Below are 22848 nucleotides of genomic sequence, written 5' to 3'. Positions count from 1 at the left end.
GCACTGCTGCCCTGTGATTTGGTGGTGGAGGGAGTGGATGTTGAAGGTGGTAGTTGGAATACCAATCAAGCAGGCTGCTTTGTCCTGGATGATGTCAAGCTTCCTGAATGTTGTTGGAGCTACACCTATCCAGGCAAGTGGGGAATATTCCATCACACTCCTGACTTGTGCCTTGTAGATGGTGAATAGGATTTGGGGAGTCAGGAGGTGAGTTACTTGCTGCAGGATTCCTAGCCTCTGACCTGCTCTCATAGCCACAGTATTTATATGGCTAGTCCAGTTCAGTTTCTCATCAATGGTAACCCCCAGGATGTTGATAATGGGGGATTCAGCGATGGTAATGCCACTGAATGTCACGGGGAGATGGTTGGATTCTCTCTTCTTGGAAAAGATCATTGTATGCCACTTGTGCGGCACGATTGTTACTCACCCCTTATCAGAATTTTATGTTTCAACAAGATCACCTCTCGTTCTCCTCAACTCCAATGTGTATAGGCCTGATCTGCTGAACATTTCTTCAAAACACAACTCCTTCTCCTTTGTTTGTGGCTTCTGAACAATATACCCAGAGTCTGCTATCTTTCTCATCAGGATCAGCCTCATCTGCTCTCCTCCCTGTATTCATTCAGGGACCCTCTTTTAAGTCACTATTAATGACGGGATGATGGTGGCATAGTGGTAATGTTGTGCCACTAGTATACCAGAGACCCAGGCTAATGCTCTGGAGACATGTGTTCAAATCTCACCATGGCAACTGGTACAACTTAAACTAAATTAAAAGTAAAGTGAGTCTCAGTAATGGTCACCATAAAACAGTCATCAATTGTTGTAAAACCTCATCAGATTCACTAATTCTCCCTTATGGAAAGAAGTTAGCTTAACATCTGTCACAGGAAAAATGTTAGAAGATATTATAACAGGGCACTTAAATAAATTCAAGGTTATCAGGTAGATAATGCTTTTGTGAGCGGGAAATCATGTTTAACCAATTTATCGGAGTTCTTTGAAGAAGTAACAGGTGCTGTGAATATAGGGGAACAGTACTTAGATTTTCAAAAGGCATTTGATAAGGTGCTTCATCAAAGGTTATTGTGGGAAATAAAAGCATATGGTATAATGGGTAACATACTTACATGGATAAAAGTTTGGCTAGCTAACAGGAAGCAGACAGTTGGCATAAATGGCTCATTTCCTGGTTAGCAGGATGTGATGAGTGGTGTGCCACCAGGGTCAATGCTAGGGCCGCAACTCTTTAGAATTTATATAAGTGATTTGGACGAAGGGGCCGAAGGTTTGGTTGCTAAATTTGCTGATGACACAAAGATAAGTAGGAAAGTAAGTTGTGAAGAGGACATAACGAGGCTACAAAAGGACATAGAAGTGTTAGGTGAGTGGGCAAAGATCTGACAAATGGAGTACAATGTAGGAAAATGTGAGGCTGTCCATTTTGGCAGATTGAATAAAAAAGTGGCATATTATCTAAACAGTGAGAGATTGCAGAGCTCTGAGATGCAGAAGGATCTGTATGTCCTAGTGCATGAATTGCATAAGGTTAGTATGCAGGTACAGCAAAGCTAATAGAATGTTATCATTTATTGCAAGGGGAATTGATTACAAGAGGAATGGGGTTATGTTTCAATTATACAGGGCATTGGTGAGACCACATCTGGAGTACTGTGTACAGTATTAGTCTCCTTATTGAAGAAAGATGTAAATACATTAGAAGCAGTTCAGAGAAGTTTTACTAGATTAACAGCTGGAATGGGCAGGTTGTCTTATGAGGAAAGGCTGGACAGGCTAGGCTTGTATCTGCTGGAGTTTAGAAGAATAAGAGGTGACTTGATTGAAACATAAAATCCTGAGGAGTCTTGGCAGGGTGGATGTGGAAAGGATTTTTCCTCTTCTGGGAGAATCTAGAATTTGGGGTCACTGTTTCAAAATAAGGGGTTGCCCATTTAGGATAGAGATGATGAAAAATGTTTTCTCTCAGAAGGTTATGAGGCTTTTGAATTCTCTTCCTCAAAATGTGGTTCAGGCAGGATCCTTGAATACCTTTAAAGCAGAGGTACATGGATTCTTGATAAACAAGGGGGTAAAAGGTTATCTGGGGTAGGCAGGAATATGAGGTTAAAATCAAATCAGCCACGATTTTATTGAATGGCAGAGCAGGCCTGATGGGCCGAATGGGCTAGTCCAACAACTAATTCGTGTGGTCATATGTATCCTTACCTAGTCTGGACTACACGTAACTCCAGATCCACGGCAACTGCCCTCTGAAATGGCCTAGCAAGTCATTCAGTTCAAGGGCAATTAGACATAGCCTACAAAATGTCCATATTCCATGAAAGAATAAAAAAACCATTCAATCCATTATGAACATACACAAGGAAATGATGTGCTCGCATAGAACCTCCTAAAATGGAGTGATCCAGTTCCTGTTATTGTGTTAATATAACACACACCAGGTTTCATAAAAATCCCACTTGGGGCACCAGAATTGTTGCCAACACTCCAGGGGTTAAAGTAAGAGTCAAAGCTTCCACTGCTGCTGCAACATCCACATTTGTAGATGTTGGTGGAGAACAAGGGATGACACCAAGATAAAAGCAAAAAACTGCGGATGCTGGAAATCCAAAACAAAAAACAAAAATAAAAATACCTGGAAAAACTCAGCAGGTCTGACAGCATCTGCGGAGAGGGACAAAGTTAACGTTTCGAGTCCGTATGACTCTTCAACAGAACTAAGTAAAAATAGAAGAGAGGTGAAATATAAGCTGGTTTAAGGGGGGGGTTGGGGGTGGTGGTGGGACAGGTAGAGCCGGATAGAGGGCCAGTGATAGGTGGAAATTGCCAAAAGATGTCACAGACAAAAGGACAAAGGGGTGTTGACGGTGGTGATATTATCTAAGGAATGTGCTAATAGGTGACATTAAGGGTAGAAAGCAGGACGAGCAAGGTACAGATAACCCTCGTGGGGGGTGGGGTGGGGGAAAGGGATCAAAATAGGCTAAAAGGTAGAGATAAAACAATGGATGGAAATACATTTAAAAATAATGGAAATAGGTGGGAAAAGAAAACTATATATAAATTATTGGAAAAAAAGGGGGATCGGAAAGGGGGTGGGGATGGAGGAGAGAGTTCATGATCTAAAATAGTTGAACTCAATATTCAGTCCAGAAGGCTGTAAATTGCCTAGTCGGAAGATGAGGTGCTGTTCCTCCAGTTTACATTGAGCTTCACTGGAGCAATGCAGCAAGCCAAGGACAGACATGTGGGCATGAGAGCAGGGTAGAGTGTTGAAATGGCAAGCGACAGGGAGGTCTGGGTCATGCTTGCGGACAGACCGAAGGCGTTCCACCAAGGAATGACACCAACTCCTTCATTTCATAGAAAAATATTGCCTATTTGAAACGCAGCAGTGTGGACATTTTGGGGGAAGAGGCAATTCCTCTGGATGTTGTGCCTTTTAGAAACTCTTTCATCACGAACATGCTGAAATTGGTGAGTTGAGAACCCATTTTTTTATGATGTCACCGACGTATAATGACAGGAGAATTCTTTATCCTGAGCGAGACAGGATCCAGCTTGGCTAAATGTGGTTGAAAAGCCTGGTGTCCACCCACACAAGACTGCCACTTGGCAAGGCTCTAGATGTCTGCTCATCCCTATGAAATCAGGCCACCATCCAGTAAAAGACAGAGATAAAATGACCATATTTCACAAAGCAAGATCCCACAACAGCAGTGCGACGAATGACACTGGGAGACCTCCCTGCTCGTCTTCAAATACCTGACCCACTGGAACATACCTATCTGATGGCTGCCTTCAGCAATACAGCCCTCAATGCTCTAATGCAGAGCAGACCTGGGGCTCCTGTCTTGGAAAAAGAGCTGGGACCCAGAGTGGCTGTGCAACCAACTGAGTCAGCACCTCCAGCAGAAAATGGCAGTGGGGGGGTGATGAGTGGGGCAAACATGATAAAGGTGGACAGAGTAAGTAAGAGATTAAGACCTTTTCTTACCTGATGTAGACTCTATACACTCCCAACTCGACCACACACTCTCTGACAGCTTCAAAGCCGATCCTGGGTGCCGTAAGTAATTCTTCACTGTCTGTGGTTTGATCCTGTCCATCAGGGTATAGGCTGATCTCTTTGGTCCATCCTTAATGTTTCCAAGAAGCTGCTTGAGCTCTTCTCCAAAAATGTTGTTTCCTGACAAAAACACAAACAACTAGAATTAACACACTATTTTTGGCAGGAAAAAAAATCAGACAACATCCGTCAACTGATGGTTTCATTGTTGGAAAGGGACAACATGTAGCAGCAGTCATAAACAAAAGGTCGAAGAGGTGTTGATGGTGGTGATATTGGCTAAAGGAGGTGCTAATGGTGACATTAAGAGTAGAAAGCAGGATGAGCAAGTGACAGATGGCCCTAGCGTGGTGGGTGGGGGGTGGCGCAATCGAAATAGGCTAAAAGGTGGGGTTAAAACAATGAATGGAAATAAATTTTAAAAATAACAATAGAAATAGGTGGGAAAATAATTATATGAAAATTTAGAAATATTGAAAAAAAGGGGATCAAAAAGGGGGTGAGGATGGACAAGAGAATTCATAATCTGAAGTTGTTGAACTCAATGTTAACTCCGGAAGGCTGTAAAGTGCCTAATCGGAAGATGAGGTGTTGTTCCTCTGGTTTGCATTGAGCTTCACTGAAGTTCACTAAACTCCAGTCATTTTTTCAATATTTATTTTTAAATTTCTATATATGTATATACTTTTTCCCATTTCTATTACTATTTTTTAAATTTATTCATTGTTTTATCCCCACCTTATAGCCTATTTTGATTTTCCCACCACCCCCATACTGTCCCCTCCCCCCACCCCCCACTAGGGCCTTCTGTCACTTGCTCATCTGGCTTTCTACTCTTAATGTCACCATTAGCACCTCCTTTAGCCAGTATCACCACCGTCAACACCCCTTTGATTCAACTTCACCTGTCCCACCCCCCTTAAAAAGTATATATTTCACCACATTTCTACTTCTCTTTAATTCGGATGAAGGGTCATATGGACTTGAAACGTTAACTCTGTCTTTCTCTTCTGTCGAAGGGTCATGAGGACTCGAAACGTCAACTCTTTTCTTCTCTGCCGATGCTGCCAGACCTGCTGAGTTTTTCCAGGTAATTCTGTTTTTGTTTTTGTTTTGGATTTCCAGCATCCGCAGTTTTTTTGTTTTTATGCTGTCAGACTTGCTGAGTTTTTCCTGCAATTTTTGTTTTTGTTTCAGATTTCCAGCATCCGCAGTATTTTGCTTTTATTTTATGTAGCAGATGCCTTTCGCCATTTAGTAAAACCCCAGGAAGTTTCACAGATTTAGCTGAGAAATGAACACGGATGAACTCAAGGTAGAAGCATGGATGAAGAGGTGGATTGAGTGCAGTCTAACTCTGATTGTGTTCTAAACTTGCTGACACTTTTACCTGTCCTAATGCAGCCAGCATATCTCCCGTACTTGCATCTGGATCCATATGATATCAGGTCTAGTCCAAAATTACTTGACCCACTAGTTCAGAAAGAATGGTATGTTGCACCTAAATGGTGTGACACAGCCTACTTCAGATAGAGGCACTTCAAAGGAAAAGAGACAATGCAAACTGAAATGTAATCTCCTGCGCTTGCAGAGACAATGGAAAAATGATTACCACCTCCTGTGAGTTATAAAACTAAAACAAAAACAGAATTACCTGGAAAAACTCAGCAGGTCTGGCAGCATCGGCGGAGAAGAAAAGAGTTGACGTTTCGAGTCCTCATGACCCTTCGACATAACTTGAGTTCGAGTCCAAGAAAGAGTTGAAATATAAGCTGGTTTAAGGTGTGTGTGTGGGGGGCGGAGAGAGAGAGAGACAGAGAGAGGTGGAGGGGGGGGTGTGGTTGTAGGGACAAACAAGCAGTGATAGAAGCAGATCATCAAAAGATGTCAACAACAATGGTACAAAAGAACACATAGGTGTTAAAGTTAAAAGTTGGTGATATTATCTAAACGAATGTGCTAATTAAGAATGGATGGTAGGGCACTCAAGGTATAGCTCTAGTGGGGGTGATTTTTTTAAAAATAATGGAAATAGGTGGGAAAAGGAAAATCTTTATAATTTATTGGAAAAAAAAGGAAGGGGGAAACAGAAAGGGGGTGGGGATGGGGGAGGGAACTCACAACCTAAAGTTGTTGAATTCAATATTCAGTCCGGAAGGCTGTAAAGTGCTTAGTTGGAAGATGAGGTGTTGTTCCTCCAGTTTGCGTTGGGCTTCACTGGAACAATGCAGCAAGCCAAGGACAGACATGTGGGCAAGAGAGCAGGGTGGAGTGTTAAAATGGCAAGCGACAGGGAGGTTTGGGTCATTCTTGTGGACAGACCGCAGGTGTTCTGCAAAGTCGTCGCCCAGTTTACGTTTGGTCTCTTCAATGTAGAGGAGACCACATTGGGAGCAACGAATGCAGTAGACTAAGTTGGGGGAAATGCAAGTGAAATGCTGCTTCACTTGAAAGGAGTGTTTGGGTCCTTGGACGGTGAGGAGAGAGGAAGTGAAGGGGCAGGTGTTGCATCTTTTGCGTGGGCATGGGGTGGTGCCATAGGTGGGGGTTGAGGAGTAGGGGGTGATGGAGGAGTGGACCAGGGTGTCTCGGAGGGACCGATCCCTACGGAATGCCGATGGGGGGGTGAAGGGAAGATGTGTTTGGTGGTGGCATCATGCTGGAGTTGGCGGAAATGGCAGAGGATGATCCTTTGAATGCGGAGGCTGGAGGGGTGATAAGTGAGGACAAGGGGGTCCCTATCATGTTTCTGGGAGGGAGGAGAAGGCGTGAGGGCGGATGCGCGGGAGATGGGCTGGACACGGTTGAGGGCCCTGTCAACGACCGTGGGTGGAAAACCTCGGTTAAGGAAGAAGGAGGACATGTCAGAGGAACTGTTTTTGAAGGTAGCATCAGCGGAACAGATGCGACGGAGGCGAAGGAACTGAGAGAATGGGATGGAGTCCTTACAGGAAGTGGGGTGTGAGGAGCTGTAGTCGAGATAGCTGTGGGAGTCGGTGGGTTTGTAATGGATATTGGTGGACAGTCTATCACCAGAGATTGAGACAGAGAGGTCAAGGAAGGGAAGGGAAGTGTCAGAGATGGACCACGTGAAAATGATGGAGGGGTGGAGATTGGAAGCAAAATTAATAAATTTTTCCAAGTCCCGACGAGAGCATGAAGCGGCACCGAAGTAATTATCGATGTACCGGAGAAAGAGTTGTGGAAGGGGGCCGGAGTAGGACTGGAACAAGGAATGTTCCACATACCCCATAAAGAGACAGGCATAGCTGGGGCCCATGCGGGTACCCATAGCCACACCTTTTATTTGGATAAAGTGAGAGGAGTTGAAGGAGAAATTGTTCAGCGTGAGACTCCTGTGAGTTATATCCCAGACGGTGGGCAGGATGTGGGTTGAAAGGAAAGCAGTTTCTGGGTGAAAGACTTGTTTGTTTTGTTCCCTCTAGGAGTACACAAGAAAAGGGGTTAAAAGCCAACTGCAAGACTATTTGAGGGTGCTGGCCTGGTGTTCTGTTCTGGTGCGTGGGTGCTGTGAAGGTCACAGCTGAAGAACACCAACTGGGCATCCCTCCAGCTTGCAGGTAAAGTCATTTCTCTGATTGCTGGAAGCAAGTCACAAGTCAGCAAAGCCACAGTTGAAAAGGAATCAGGACAACTCCCTTCAGCTAACGCGCAGAGCCAAGAATCTCCAACCCAACTGCTCAACTGCCTAAAGTCAGCTCTACCAGAATCACCCCAACTTAACAGCCCCAATGTTTCACCACTTACTCCTCGTGGACAAGACAAAGGGCTGATTCGTGTATCTTTCTAGCTTTTATTTTTGGGCTCAATTTTTCGTTTCTAACCTGTGTGACGTGTGTTGCATTATTATATTTTCTCAGGTTTACGAACTAATAAGCTCACTCTTTGACTCAAAGCAGCCCGGTTAAACTGGCTCCTTTTAAAGCATAAACACATTTGGACTGGGACAAGGTATCCACAAGGGAAGGGATCCTTTTAAATTAACCTTGTTGCTGCCAACCGAGGGGCTGAATAATGAAAGGGAGCCAATTCACCCCTCCTCACCCGGGAGCATAACAATTTCAGGTCCCTTGTCTGGGAATTTGACAAATTGAGGATCTTGACCAGATTTTAACAAATTGGGGAACCTCGCCTGGGGACCGGTTGTAACACTAATCTCCTCTAGCCCCACAACCTTCCAAGATCTCTGCAGGTCTTCCAATTCTGGCCTCACTGATTTTCATATCTCTACAATTGGCGGCTGTGCTTTCAGCTGCCGAGGTCCAAAGCTCTGGAATTACCTCCCTAAATCTCTTCTTAATAGGCAATCCTTTAAATTTACCTGTTAGGCCAGTCCTAGTGTGTTTCACTTTCAAATCATGTTTGATAATCGCTTCTGAGAAGTGTCTTGTGGTGTTTTGAAGTCAAAGATGTGCATGAGTGCAAGTTATTTTATTACTTTAATGGTGCAAACTAATGTTGAGAGCGCTTTTGGAGGGAGGGGCAGAGAGAGAGGGTAGAAAGGTGCAGAGGTTTAGGGAGATGGTTTGAGGCTTTAAGGCATAATGGGTGAAGGCCCTTGGATGACAAGCGAAGAGGACGCGGGACCTATTAGGTCCACCCCAGAGGGTAGACTGGCTTTAGTTGAACGTCTCAACTGAAAGACGGCATCTCCAACAGTGTGCACTGTCATCTTACCTCCTCCCTCTCTCTGTGGTTTCAGCGCAAAGCTTTCGGGATCTTCCATTGCTTTCATTATTATTTCATCGCCCTCAGGACCCTGTCACCAGAGAGAAAGACCGAGTTAAACTATTAATTATTTGAGGTGCAGGGTCATTTGGTTTCTTGCGGGTTAATTTTCTTCAATCTGCCATTGTGAAAAAATCCCAGTTTGATCTTCACACTTAGTATATTGATCAGTGAATATAACAACTTGCTTCTCAAGCTTCCCCCCTCCCTTATCCTCTAATTTTCTCCTCCATTCTTTCCACTCCTGAAGCACTCGCTCATGATGAACTTGGGTTTTATGTGCAGGAACTGATTTCCAGTAGCTGCACGTGTGAATATTAACTGCTCGTTCTTTTCCTCCAACCAATTCTACCATTAGTGTCAATTCCTTTTTTGAATGTCCCATCAATGTCCTTGGGTCCCCTTAACCATGTCCCATTTATACAATGAGCCCAGACTGTGTTAGAAAGCTTTATGGCCTTCAAGGGACATCACTATCGAGTGTTCCTGTATTCACTAGAAGAGCACATGTGTGATTAGGGCAAAAGGCCAATAGGAACATGCTTATGTTATTCAAATGGTGGCACAACACTGACTGTAGGCGATGATTTGACGCTAGGCCTTTCTTGATCTGCAAAGACCAAGTTTGTATTCCCTTGAGTATAGAAGATTAAAGAGTGATGTAATTGAGGTGTTTATCCTGTCAGATTCTTCAAGTATCTTAGAGAGAGGGAGAGAAAGAGAGGCTATTTTCTCTGGTTGGGATGGGGGTAAAAGGACAAGGGGGCATGACCTCAAAATTACAACTAGACCAGTCAGGAATAATGTCAAGAAGTGTTTCTTTACAGAAAGGGAAGTGAAGACCTGGAACACACCCCCCCCCCCGTCCAAACTGCATCCGCAGTTTTTTGTTTTTACCCCCGTCCAAAATGCCGTCGAGGCTGAGGGTCAAATGAAAAAAGTTTTTGTTTAGGGAGGATACTCAGGGATATAAAAACAATGCAAGTAAATGGAGTTGAGCTACTGATCATTCATAATCTAATTAAGATCAGACAAAGAACAGGCTTGAGGGGCTGAAAGGACTGCTCCTGTTCTAGTGCATGGGTCAGCTAGTCAATGCCTTAACCATGAAAAAAACTTATGCACCAATTCTTACTCTAGAACAAAGAACAAAGAACAAAGAAAAGTACAGCACAGGAACAGGCCCTTCGGCCCTCCAAGCCTGCGCCGATCATATTGCCCGTCAACTAAAACATTTTGCACTTCCGGGATCTGTATCCCTCTATTCCCATCCTATTCATGTATTTGTCAAGCTGCCTCTTAAACACCACTATCGTACCTGCTTCCACCACCTCCTCTGGCAGTGAATTCCAGACACTCACTACCTTCTGCGTAAAAAACTTGCCCCGCACATCTCCTCTATAGTTTTCTCTTCTCAACTTAAATCTATGTCCCCTAGTAATTGACTCTTACTCCCTGGGAAAAAGCTTCTGACTAACTACTCTGTCCATACCACTCATAATTTTGTAAACCTCTATCATGTTGCCCCTCAATCTCCGTCGCTCTAGTGAGAACAATCCGAGTTTCTCCAACCTCTCCTCATAGCTAATAACCTCCAGACCAGGCAGCATCCGTATAAACCTCCTCTGCACCCTCTCCAATGCTTCCATATCCTTCTGGTAATGTGGTGACCAGAATTGCACGCAATATTCCAAGTGTGGCTTAACCAAGGTTCTATACAACTGCAGCATGACTTCCCAGCTTTTATACTCAATACCCCTGACAATGAAGGCAAGCATGCCATATGCCTTGCTGACTACCTTATCCACCTGGATTGCCACTTTCAGTGACCTGTGGACCTGTACACCCAGATCCCTCTGCCCATCAATGCACTTAAGGGTTCTGGCATTTACTGTACAATTCCTGCTGTATTAGACCTTCCAAAATGCATTACCTCTCATTTGTCCGGATTAAACTCCATCTGCCATTTCTCCACCCAAGTCTCCAACTGATCTATATCCCATTGTATCCTTTGACAATCCTCTTCACTATCTACAACTCCTCCAACCTTAGTGTCGTCTGCAAACTTACTAATTAGCCCAGTTACATTTTCCTCCAAATCATTTATTTATACTACAAACAGCAAAGGTCCCGGCACTGATCCCTGTGGAACTCCACTAGTCACAGCTCTCTATTAATATAACCTCCCTTAATGCACTCAAGATAACATTTACATTTTCACATGAGATTGATGGGAATATTTTAGTGTCACAGTTTGAACTAAACCATTGATGGATAGCTCTTATCAATACACAGTGAAAGCTGCTGCAGTAAATGCAAAACGTGGAGTCAGTGGTCCTGATTTCATTTTACATGGTTACTTTTGTATAGCAAATCTCATACGACAAAATTATCTTTCTTTAAACATATTCCAAACCCCAATGGGTGGCAGCATTTACTATCCGTGTATCCAGCCATAAGTAACTTCCTTCCCACTCGCCAGGGGAGCAATCATTTGGAGAGTTTTGCAGCTGTAAAGTGCAACTATCTTTACCTCATCGATGCTGTACAGGCCGACAAAAGTAGCACGGATTCGTTCAGCGGATTTTTGGCACTCGGATAAATACTTCTCCACCACTCCGCTGCGTGCAATCTCCTGTTGTACTTTTTTGGTTCCCACAAGTTGAGTGGCAATATCCAGACATTTAATTGCTTTGGAACGCTCAATCAACAATCGTGCATCCCAGCACTGAAGCAAAGAAGGAACAAAAAGTTAAATGGACAGAATGACTGTTTTTCCAACATAGCACAATATTACCATTAATCCTGTGTGAGACCTGTATTAATCGGTTCACAAGCGTTACTTCCACTTCTCGTAATTTAGAACCGTTGTTACAACCGGTCCCCGGGCAAGATCCCCCAAATTTGTTAACTTCCCGAAAGGGACCCCAATGTTGCTATGCTCCCGGATGAGGAGGAATGAGTCGGCTCCCCTTCTTTATTCAACCCCCTTGTTTGGTCGCAACAAGATTAATTTAAAAGTGATCCCTTCCCTCCCCACTCCGTGGATGCCTTTTCCCAGTCCAACTGTATTTATGTTTCAGAAGGAGCCAATTGAACCAGGCTTCCTCGAGTCAAAGAGAGAGTGAGTTTATTAGTTACACCAGAGAAAAAAATAATAAAAATGCAACACACAGCCACATGGGTCAGAAATGAGAAGTTGAGTCCAAATAAAAGTTAAAAAAGATATGTGAATCAGTATTTGGCTTGTCCGTGAGGTGTAGATGATGAAAGGTTGTGGCCGTTAAGTTGGGTGATTTTGGTACAGCTGACTTTGGCAGTTTAACAATTGGTTTGGAGACACTTGGTTCTACAGGTTGGCTGAAGAAGCTGTCCTATTTCCTATTTGATTGTGGCTTTGCTGACTTGCTCCAGCATCAGAGAGAGAGAGAAAGAGGGAGCCTTTTGCCTGTAATCTGCAAGGGTGCCTAGCTGACAATCTTCTGCTGTGACTCCCACAGCACACTAGAACACTTGCCCACCCAGGTCAGGCCCGCAGCTCGCTTTTTAACCCATTTCCTTGTGTGACATGACTTTTGCCCAGAGTTCACTTTCTTGCAACTCAGACCATTTCCACATCGAGTGGAAATTTCAACAAATGGGTTTGGATGCCTGCTGAGATGTGGCCGTCTCCACTGTCTCCACAGCCACAAGAGATTAAAGTTCAGTCTTTTGTCTTTCATCTCTTCTTTTCAAGTGTCTCCGTCTGAAGTAGGTCTCGGCACCGTTTTAGGTGTGACATTCCATGCTCTCTCTGGACTAGTCGGTCAAGCATAATCCACAAAGGAATTTTCCAGAAAGTGGTTACTTTACATTCTCAGCCATCATTTGCCCAGTGTCTTTGCTTGCATATCTTTTAAAAAAAAAATACAAGTCTTTTTTTCAATATGCCCGTAAGTAATTCAGGGCTACGATCCACAGGTGTGACACCAGAGAAAAGTTATGATGCAGAAAGAGGCCATTCAGCCCATCTTGTCTGCACCAGCCAAAAAATGAGAAAAAAAAACTAGCTGCTCATTTTTAACCTCACTTTCCAAGTGCCTGCTCTGTAGCCTTGCAGGGTACAGCATTTCAGGTGCAGATCCAGGTACCTTTAAAATAGGTTCAGTGTTTCAGCCTCAACCACCAACTTAGGCAGTGAATTCCAGATGCCCACCACCCTCTGGGTGAAAAAGTTTTTTCTCATCTTCCATCATTACATCCCAGCTTTTGTATTCAATACGTCGTCCAATAAAAAAAAAGCATTCCATATACTTTAACACCTTATCCAGCTGTCCCGCCACCTTCATGGACCTGTGGACATGCACTTCAAGGTCCCTTACTTCCTCAACCCCTCTCATTAACCTCCCATTTATTGTGTATTCCCTTGCTTTGTTTGCCCTCCCCAAATGCATTACCTCACACTTTTCTGTGTTGAATTCCATTTGCCACTTTTCAACCCACTCAACCAAACCATTAATATCATTCTGGAGACAACAGCTATCCTCCTCCCCGTCAACTACGTGGCCAATTTTTGTGTCATCTGCAAATTTCCCAATCACGCCTTCCACGTTTAAGTCCAGTCAGCATTTCCACTCCGTATCAATTGAAAGGCAGCAAGCTCTAGCCACAAGGAGGTTCAGCTGACTAATTTTTCACAAGATCACAGTATATCCAAGGATGGGCTAGCCCATTTGGTCCATCTTACTTAGACATGCAAAACAACTCTACACTCCTCTCATAATTGCTTTTTTAAATGATCCAAGAGTTTTCCTTCCACCATTCTGTGTAGAAGCTTCCTTTGAGCATTGATTACTCTCTTCAGCAAGTAGAACTTAAATCATGTCTGACCTAAATTTATCCATTTACTAATCCAAACCTGTGACCCATTGTCCAATGCCCTTTTGTTTAATTTAGATCATATTCCAGATGAACTAGCTTCAAACCATCTTCTAAGCTTTTACAGCTTTTCTTTCAGCTTCTTTCTGAAGGTCTAATACAGGCAGGAATTATACAATAAATGGCAGAACCCTTAAGTGCATTGACGGGCAGAGGGATTTGGGTGTACAGGTCCACAGGTCACGGAAAGTGGCAACATAGGTGGATAAGGTAGTCAGGAAGGCATATAGCATGCTTGCCTTCATTGGCAGGGGTATTGAGTATAAAAGCTGGGAAGTCATGCTGCAGCTGTATAGAACCTTGGTTAAGCCACACTTGGAATATTGTGTACAATTCTGGTCGCCACATTACCAGAAGGATATGGAGGCATTGGAGAGGGTGCAGAGGAGGTTTACCAGGATGCTGCCTGGTCTGGAGGTTATTAGCTATGAGGAGAGGTTGGAGAAACTCGGATTGTTCCCACTAGAGCAACGGAGATTGAGGGGCGACTTGAGTCAGAAGCTTTTTCCCAGGGTGGAAGAATCAATTACTAGGGGACATAGATTTAAGGTGAGAGGAGAAAACTATAGAGGAGATGTGCGAGGCAAGTTTTTTATGCAGAAGGTAGTGAGTGTCTGGAATTCGCTGCCAGAGGAGGTGGTGGAAGCAGGTACAATAGTGGTGTTTAACAAATACATGAATAGGATGGGAATAGAGGGATACGGACCCCGGAAGTGCAAAATGTTTTAGTTGACGGGCAATATGGTCGGCGCAGGCTCGGAGGGCTGAAGGGTCTGTTCCTGTTCTGTACTTTTCTTTGTTCCTTGCTCTTTGTTGTTATCAATTTCGATTTTGAAAGCTGCAGCTGGCCCCAACATCCACAGGCTTTTTTGGGGGAGGGGGTGGGGGATGAGTTTCAGATTTCTACTCCCCATTGAGTGAGAAAGGTTTTCCAGATTTTTCTCCTCAATAGCTGAGCTCCAATTGGACCCTGTACTTGGGCTTGTACGAGAGAATTTACCCTTTGTAAATGGTTGGCTCAACATTTCCATTGTCACCAAGTGAAATGATGCAGATGCAGGCTCTGATCACCAGGTGGTCCCATTGACCAGGTTTTCCACAATATACAGGAATGAGGTAACAGCATTTGATTACCATTTCCTCTAACTTGTTTCCAAATGACTCCAACTCCTTGCCCCTCCCTATTTATTAATCTCCTCCAGCCCTACAATCTTTTGAGATCTCTGCATTTCCCCAGTTCTGCCCTCTTGCTCTTCAGATTTTAATTGCTCTATCACTTGGTGGTCATGCCTTCAGTTGCCTGGACCTTAAGCTCTGCAGTTCTCTCCCCAAATCTCTCTTCCTCTCTATTCCCCACCCGCTTTAAGACACTCTTTAAAACCTACATCTTAGTCCTTAGAGTAAACAAGCGAAGTAATTAGAAAGCCTGTTTTACTTCAATGGGTAAATTAATCAGAAAGACTGTAAACTGGCTCCCTTTAGAACCAAAAGACCAACTTTAACCCGCTAGCCAGTTTTCTACCTTTCAGCCAATTTCTTACCCATGCTTTAAGACCCCATAGCTTTGAGCATTGCTATTAACTGTCCCTGGTCAAATGTCTTTTTGAAAGTCTAAGGCCGGAATTTTCCTGTTGGCGGCGGGAGGGGACAATATGGCGACAAGGCCGAAAAGCAATTTGCTATCGACTGTTCCGCCTGTCAACGATGGGCCACATTTCCTGCTGCTCAGTGTGGTGAGCTTAATTTTAATACATTTGCATCTCATCATTGTGCCCGCATGCCGGAATCATCATCCCATGTCAAATTTACCTGGCAGGTTGGCGTGACTTCAGAACGGTGTGATTAATGACCTCCTTTAAGAGGCGTGCACCTGGCGAGCTGAACTTTGAGGGGAGCTTGGAGGTGAGTGTACGTAACCTTGCACAGCACCGGTGAGGATAACCCGTGGGACATTAAGGAAGAGGCCCCGTGCATTTAGTGGGGGTGGTGGGGAAGTGGGGGGGTGGGTGCTGTGGGGAGGGGGAGGGAAGCAGCCAGGCACTTGGAAAAGCTTGTCAAAGGTGAGCATTTTTCTGCAGCTGAGAGTGTTCAGCAGCAACTCCATTGACAGGCTTGGAGTCGGGCCTCTGAAGCTTTTCTGCCCGCTCAAGCAATGCAAAAGCATGAAAGTGCCACCAAATACTCTAGAACGTTTCACCCCTCAGGCGCAGACTGCAAATTAATGTGCATTTTAAGGGGCTGCGGAGCAATCGGACGACTGGGCACGTTGTACAATCCCCTTGTGAAAGGCGGCCATGGCGCAGTCACTGGTGGAGGCGTTCAGAGCCCCTTGCAATGTCTTTATTAGGGTTTGGATCCAGTATCCATCATGGTTCAAGCTAACAGCACAGCCTTGCAGTGCGGGTTAGGAGAATGCCTGTGCCTGAGCTGAGAGCACAGCATGCAGTCCAGTGGCAGAAGCTGCTGCCAATCGGTCACATGGAGTGGGGTGGAGGTGAGTGAGGTTTCAGACAGCCAATGAGCTCACTGCACACTGGCCATCCAAGTGGTGGCCAGCACTCTCTGGCATGCGTGAAGGGGCCTTGAGACTTAAGCAAGAGAGGTTCTTAGGAAACGTATGCTAACACATGTGCCTCTGTCTTTGATCCTGCCGGAGGAGAACATGAGGATCATGGAGCTTGGTGAACTTGAGGAATGCCTCATGGCTTACAGGGAGCAGAGAAAAAGAAGAGAGTGACAGAGGCACCTGGCTCGCCAATGGGAGGAGCAGATGAAGGTGTGGCAAGGCCTCCTACGCAGGCAGCTGAAGATCCACAGCGAGCTGTCACTGGCAGGCACCTCGCTAGACCCAAGGTCTATAGATGGCGATTGGTATTCCTGCAGATGACTGAGAATCAGTGTCGCCAAAGACTGCGCATGTCTAGGGAACTGGTCAGTCACATATGCCACCTGCTGCTGGATTTGGACCATGGGGACATGGAGGGCATCCACTGCGGTGGCCTTGAAAGCGACTGCGGCGCTCAATTTTTATGCTAGTGGTTCCTTCCGAGGCTCCACAGTTGACCTGTACGGGATCTCGCAAGCCTGCAGGAGGATGATGAGATGCAGTGAGGACACTCCATTGATCTTCACATAGCCTCTGAGAATGTCTGACTCCTGTCTGGCTGAGGGCAGCTCGCTTGCGCACTGTGATCAGGGTCATATCATGGAGACGCAGCCATGAAACATTAAAAGCACCTGATCCTTTGTCCGCCTTCAGCACCTGACCCCTTCAGGAGCACAGTGTCACTGGTCACACATGCTGAAGAGATGGGGGCCAGCCCCACTTCAAAGGTGCTGAGAGCTCACAGAGAGAAAGACGGAACTCTGTGACGCCTGCCAACGACATTCTGGCAGCAATGACAACACCATCGAGGTGCAGTGAGTGTGTGATGGGCTTGTGAATGGATGAGTTGAAATTGATGAGATGGTTGCTTTACCCTGAGATCATTCATCCTTTTTCTTCACTGGATGGCCGACCTCTTATGTGCAACATTGGCACTGACCACCACTGCCAGCGCCTCCCAAGCCGCAGTGGTGAGACTGATGGGCCTCCTGCGGCCAGAGCCGGGGTAAAGGGCAACGCGGTGGGTCCCCATGGCATCCAGAAGGTGTCCCAGGGATGTGTCACTGAATAGGGGTCTGCAATATTCTTGGCTTTTAGGGCCATGTCTTCGCTGGAGCAGTCCTGGGCTGCATGTGTTGAGAGCTGTGCGCACAGCTGCAGTTTAAATATGGTGCCCAGAGTGAGGAAGCAACGAGGTAATGGTGAGGCGGGCAAATTGGAGACAGGCTGCCAGCGATCTGGCGTGTTTCCTGTGGCTGAATAAGTTATGAGTTGGGAAGGCGTGAAAATCCACCATTGCAGCCGGTGGGTAAAACGTCTGTTTTCACGCCTGCTCCTGCACTTAGTGCAAATCTGGGACAATTCCACCCTGAGTCCACACTGTGTGACTTACCACAGACAACTTGGATTGCCTTTTTTGAAAGGAATCAAGGATATGGTCAGATCGCGTCCTTCTCAGCTAAGTTATTGTTAGTTAGATTGTTGCTGTACAGATAAACCTCAAGTTTATTCCAGATTGTTTAGTCCATTATTTGAATGAAACTAAAGCAAGGCTAATGTGTCTGCTGATACCAGTATCTATGTGCCCACCTCTGTCACTACCTTGTCTGTAGTTGACCGTAGCAACTTTAAAACAGTAAATGCAGGGTTAATCTGATGTGGAGGATTTTAGAAAGGGAGTTTGAGAATTACTTTTCACAGAATCACACAGTGCAGAAGAGGCCCTTCAGTCTATCGAGTCTGCACCGACACCTGAGAAACACCTGACCTACCTACCTAATCCCGTTTACTAGCACCTGGCCCATAGCCTTGAATGTTATGATGTGCCAAGTGCTCATCCAGGTACTTTTTAAAGGATGTGAGGCAATCTGCCTCCACCACCCTCCCAGGCAGTGCATTCCAGACCGTCACCACCCTCTGGGTAAAAAAGCTTTGTGCAAAGAAATTGCATGAAAGCACTGGGGAAGGGGAATATTGAAGAAGAGTAGCTCAGTGAAGGAGTTACTGACCTGGTAACTATGTTGGAAGGGTAAGGAAAATGAAGAAATACTGACCATCAAAGAAAGGCTTTTATTTACATAGCACCTTTCATAACCCATCTCTTTACAGCCAATGGACTATTTCTGACATTGTAATGTTGGAAATGCAGCAGCCAATATTCAAAGATGCACAAACGACAATGTGATAAGGACTGGATAATCTGTTTTTGGTGTTTAGTTGAGGTGTAAATATTGGCCTGTACACAGGGCAGAACTCCCTCGCTCTTCTTTGAAATAGTATCACGGGATCCTTTACATCCACAAGCGAGGGCGGACCAGGCTTCGGTTTAACATCTCATCCTAAGGACAGCACCTCTGACGGTGCAGCACTTGGTCAGTGTGTCAGTCTAGGTTCTGTCCTCAAGTCTCCGGGTTGGATTTTGAATCCACAGTTTTCTGACTCAGAGGGTCCTGTCAACTGAGCCAGGACTATCACCTGTCTGACAACATGCTTTCAGTCCATGAGTTTAAACAGGTGCCTTTACCAGCCAATTATATGGAATGCACAAGAGTATGTCTGACAAGGTTGAGTCCAGGATAATTTCGGAAGTTATTTTAGATACAACTTTGCCCTTAGGGGCCTGTGTTGCACACCACAGTTTAAAATATTCAGCAAAAGAATCAGAAACGAGCTGGAATTTTTTACATTCAACAAGTTATGTTCAGGAAAGCACTGCCTGAAGATAGCTGGAAGAATATTCGATAGTAACTTTCAAAAGAATAGATAAGTATCTAAAATGGGGAGGGGGTGAGAATCGGGGGAAAAGCAAGGCAGTGGGAGAAATTGGATAGCTCTTTCAAAGGACTGGCACAGGCACGATGGGATAATTGGTCTCCTCCTGTGCTCTTATTATCTGACATCATTTCCCAGTTAGAAGGGCAGACAAGAAAAGGAAATTCTCCAACAGCAGCATTCGCAAAACGGCCATTTTTTTGCACTTGTGTTAAAAAAAATCAGCAATGCTTCCTGATGAATGTGACATTTGGCTGATGTCTAAAAAGGCTGCCCCTCCATCACCCCCACTGACAATGTGATAACACAGCTCAGTGAATTTATCCAGTGAAAATTGGCGCTATATAAACCAAGAAAGTCCTACATTTCGACTGTGGACTACACAGAGTTGGTTGGCCTGAACACAGGTGTTACTATTGGCTTTGCTGGTGAACAAGAGTCAACGGAAAGCACAAAGGAATTGCATACTCACTTATTCATCGTGGTAATCCTCTGGATTGTATCCGGTGAGAAAGTAAACAACTGCAACTTCATATCCATCTCTGAACATTAACACAATATGGACGCCATTATTGTCACAAATCTATTTACATCTTTCAAATTAATGTAAGGCACCAGCACCTTTTGGAAATCGAATCTAGTCCTGTAAATTATGACAAACCAAATCCAACCAAGGGGCTCATGTTTTATGTAGAGAGAAAACTAAAACCCTTCAAAAGTGCTTCATGTAGAAATCCAGCTATAATGCACGAGATAAAAGCAAAACACTGCAGATGCTGGAAATCTGGAATAAAAGCAGAAAATGCTGGAAAAACGCTGCAGGTCTGACATCTGTCGAGAGAGGAACACAGTTAACGTTTCGAGTCCTTTCGAGAGAGATCTGAAGAAGAGTCATAGGGATTCGAAACGTTAGCTCTGTTTCTCTCTCCACAGATGCTGTCAGAGCTACTGAGTTTTCCCAGCATTTTCTGTTTCCAATTATTATAATGCATTAGATATAGTTTAAGAGTAAAGCAATTATTTTGGTAAGATATTCCTGTCAGACTTATAAAACAGTTGACTTGAGTCCACTGGGCTAAATCCTTTATATCACAGACAAGAAATAACAAAAAATAAACTCACACAAAAAGTCTTTTCTGATCCTCCAAGGCTCCTCTCTCTTTTATGTCCAGAATCTGTCTCCTTATTATACAAATATTTCTGTACTGATAAAGCAAAATGAAGAAAAGCAATCATATCGTTGAAGCCTTTTGTCTTGCACTTTAATTTCAAATCAAAATTCAGGTGAACTTGGGATGGCAAAGCATCTCAAAAATTTGAGCAACAGGTTAAGCAAGCTGCTTCACGTTGCTATTATGCAGTGGCTACATAAGTGGTATTTCCCACTAGCAGGATGCTGCTGTCAGTCCAGAAAGATTCTACTGCACAATTGAGCAACTTCATGTATGAATTTCAATGCTTGTGCAATGACAGGCACTTGGGATGTACGCTCCAGCGATTGGCTAATCGAGTCAAATTGCATGTCCCTTTGGTTGCTTGTATCAGGCAGAGTACAGGTTGTATTCAAACAGCGCGCGCTTGCAAAACCCCCCAAAAAAATCTGCTGTTGGATGGGATTCCACGATTGGGAAACACTTGCTGCACAATCTTGAGTGCGCTAATCGCTACACTAATAGCTAACTTAAGGTAATCAATCAAGCTCGTAGCGTGGCTCATTTATGCTCGCAACATACATTCGTACACAGGGACCCATTTTCTGCAAATGAAAGGAACGTCTTCAAGCCTCGCGGACTTTTTGAATTACTCAGGAGCTACAGGTGCCTATAGTTCACTGCTGCTTTCTCCATGGCAATGCCTTGGCCATTCAGAGTTGACCAGCCAACCAATCAGCATCCTTTTCTCCTGTAGTATAAATTGGTGCGATTGTTTGAAATTTGTCATTCTTGTGTTTGTCCTGTTGAGTGCAAGATGAAAAACTTCAGTAACTTGTCTCTCTTTTCAGCAATATCAGAGGAAGTGATGAAAATCAATGGACTTGTAAATGGCTAACCTGGCATTCTCTTCCTCCCCCACATTATTTTCCATGCTTTTCTGTTCCTCTGCCTTTGCTATTCCTTAGTATACAGAATGGGCTAGTGGAGTACCCTCAGGCCTCAGTGCACTGATGTAAGGAAGTGAATAATGCACTGAATAAAACAGAATCCACCCAGAGAATCTCTGCATCTTTTGTTAACAAAATAACACTGGGTCATAGAATGCAAAATCCTGAAAAGGATTTCAAGGGCAGTTTATGAATAATTCTGATGTGGAAACAGAGAAAGCATTCAGCAACTCAAATTTAGAATAAACTACCGGGGCTTTTATTTGTCCAAAAAGCTCAGGAACCGGCTCAGCCACTCCCAGTGTTAGAGAAACTGCCCTGTCAATATTACCAGCATATTTCTCCTTTGAGAAAAGAAGGTTGAGAGGAGATTTGATAAAGTTGTTTAAAATCATGAAAGGTCTGGGCAGAGCAGAAAGGGAGAAACCATTCCTATTGGTAGAAGGAGGAAGAACCAGAGGGCATAGGTTTAAGATGATTGGTTAAAAAAAACGTGAAGAAAACCTTTTCAAACTCAACGGCCAGAAACTTACCTGTGGCTGGTGGGCTGGGCAGGAGCGGAGCTGATCGCCGCCCGCGATCAGCTGCAAGCAGCCATTTAACGTGGCGGGTCTTAACACAAGGCCGGTAGCGAGTGCTACCTGTGCGGGGGGGGGGGGGGGTGGAGGCGGGGAGAGCTGGGGCCTGCGCTCTTTCACGCATGGGTGCAAAAGAGCGCAGGAACCTCCCTGAGGCACGGAGCTGCCTCAGGGAGATTAAGTAGATAATAAAAATTTTTATATAACAAAGTTAAAAATTTTTTAAACATGTCCCCTCATGAGCTGGGACACGTTTGTGAATTGTGCAAAAATTAATTAATAATTTCATGAAACCTTCAGGAAACCTCATCCCGCCCGTGGATGAGGTTTCCTGAAAAATGCAAAGGCCGCTTGGGCTCTTCGCCTGCCCCCACCGCCAACGTTAAGGTTGGACAGGTAGTGCTGATAATTACTTTAATTGGTTTTTTAATGGCCTTAATAGGCTGTCAACAGTTCAGCGGGCGCGCAGCTGCCTCCGACGCACTCCCGCTGAATGTAATATCTAAATGATGCGCGATGCCGTTGGGACACATGCCCGAAGTCATCGCGAGTCATTCTGCGTGCCGGCATGTCAGGCCCGCCCCTACACACATCGATGGCAATATTCAGGCCAATGAGTGGTTAGGATCTGCTATCACTAAGACTGCTTATTTCATCTGTGTAACATTGCTCAACCTCGCTGCTGTCTAAGCTCATCTGCTGCTGGAAACCCTCATTCTTGCCTTTATTACTTCTAGACCTGACTATTCCAACACACTCCTGGCTGGTCTCTCATGTGTTCCACCCTCTGTAAACTTAAGGTCATTCAAAGCTCTGCTGTGTGTGTCCTAACTTGCAGCAACTCCCATTCCCCTATCACACGTTCTTGCTGACCTACATTGGCTCCCGGTCAAGCAAAGCCTTGATTTAAACATTTTCACCCTTGTTTCAAATCTCTCCACGCCTTGCCCCTCCCTATCTCTGTAATCTCCTCCAGCCCCATAACCCTCCAAGATATCTGCCTTCCCAATTGTAATGGCTCCACTGCTGGTGG

The 22848-nt window shown here is 44.7% G+C and overlaps 1 pseudogene; it reads right to left on the bottom strand.

Moving 5' to 3' along the window:
• Positions 1–22848, bottom strand: part of LOC121287036 — a 56735-nt pseudogene that overhangs the window by 7264 nt on the left and 26623 nt on the right.

Source organism: Carcharodon carcharias, chromosome 14 (assembly GCF_017639515.1).
Source record: "Carcharodon carcharias isolate sCarCar2 chromosome 14, sCarCar2.pri, whole genome shotgun sequence".
Lineage (NCBI taxonomy): Eukaryota > Metazoa > Chordata > Chondrichthyes > Lamniformes > Lamnidae > Carcharodon > Carcharodon carcharias.
Note: the sequence above shows the minus strand (reverse complement) of the source record. Positions and strands in the feature narration are given on the sequence as shown.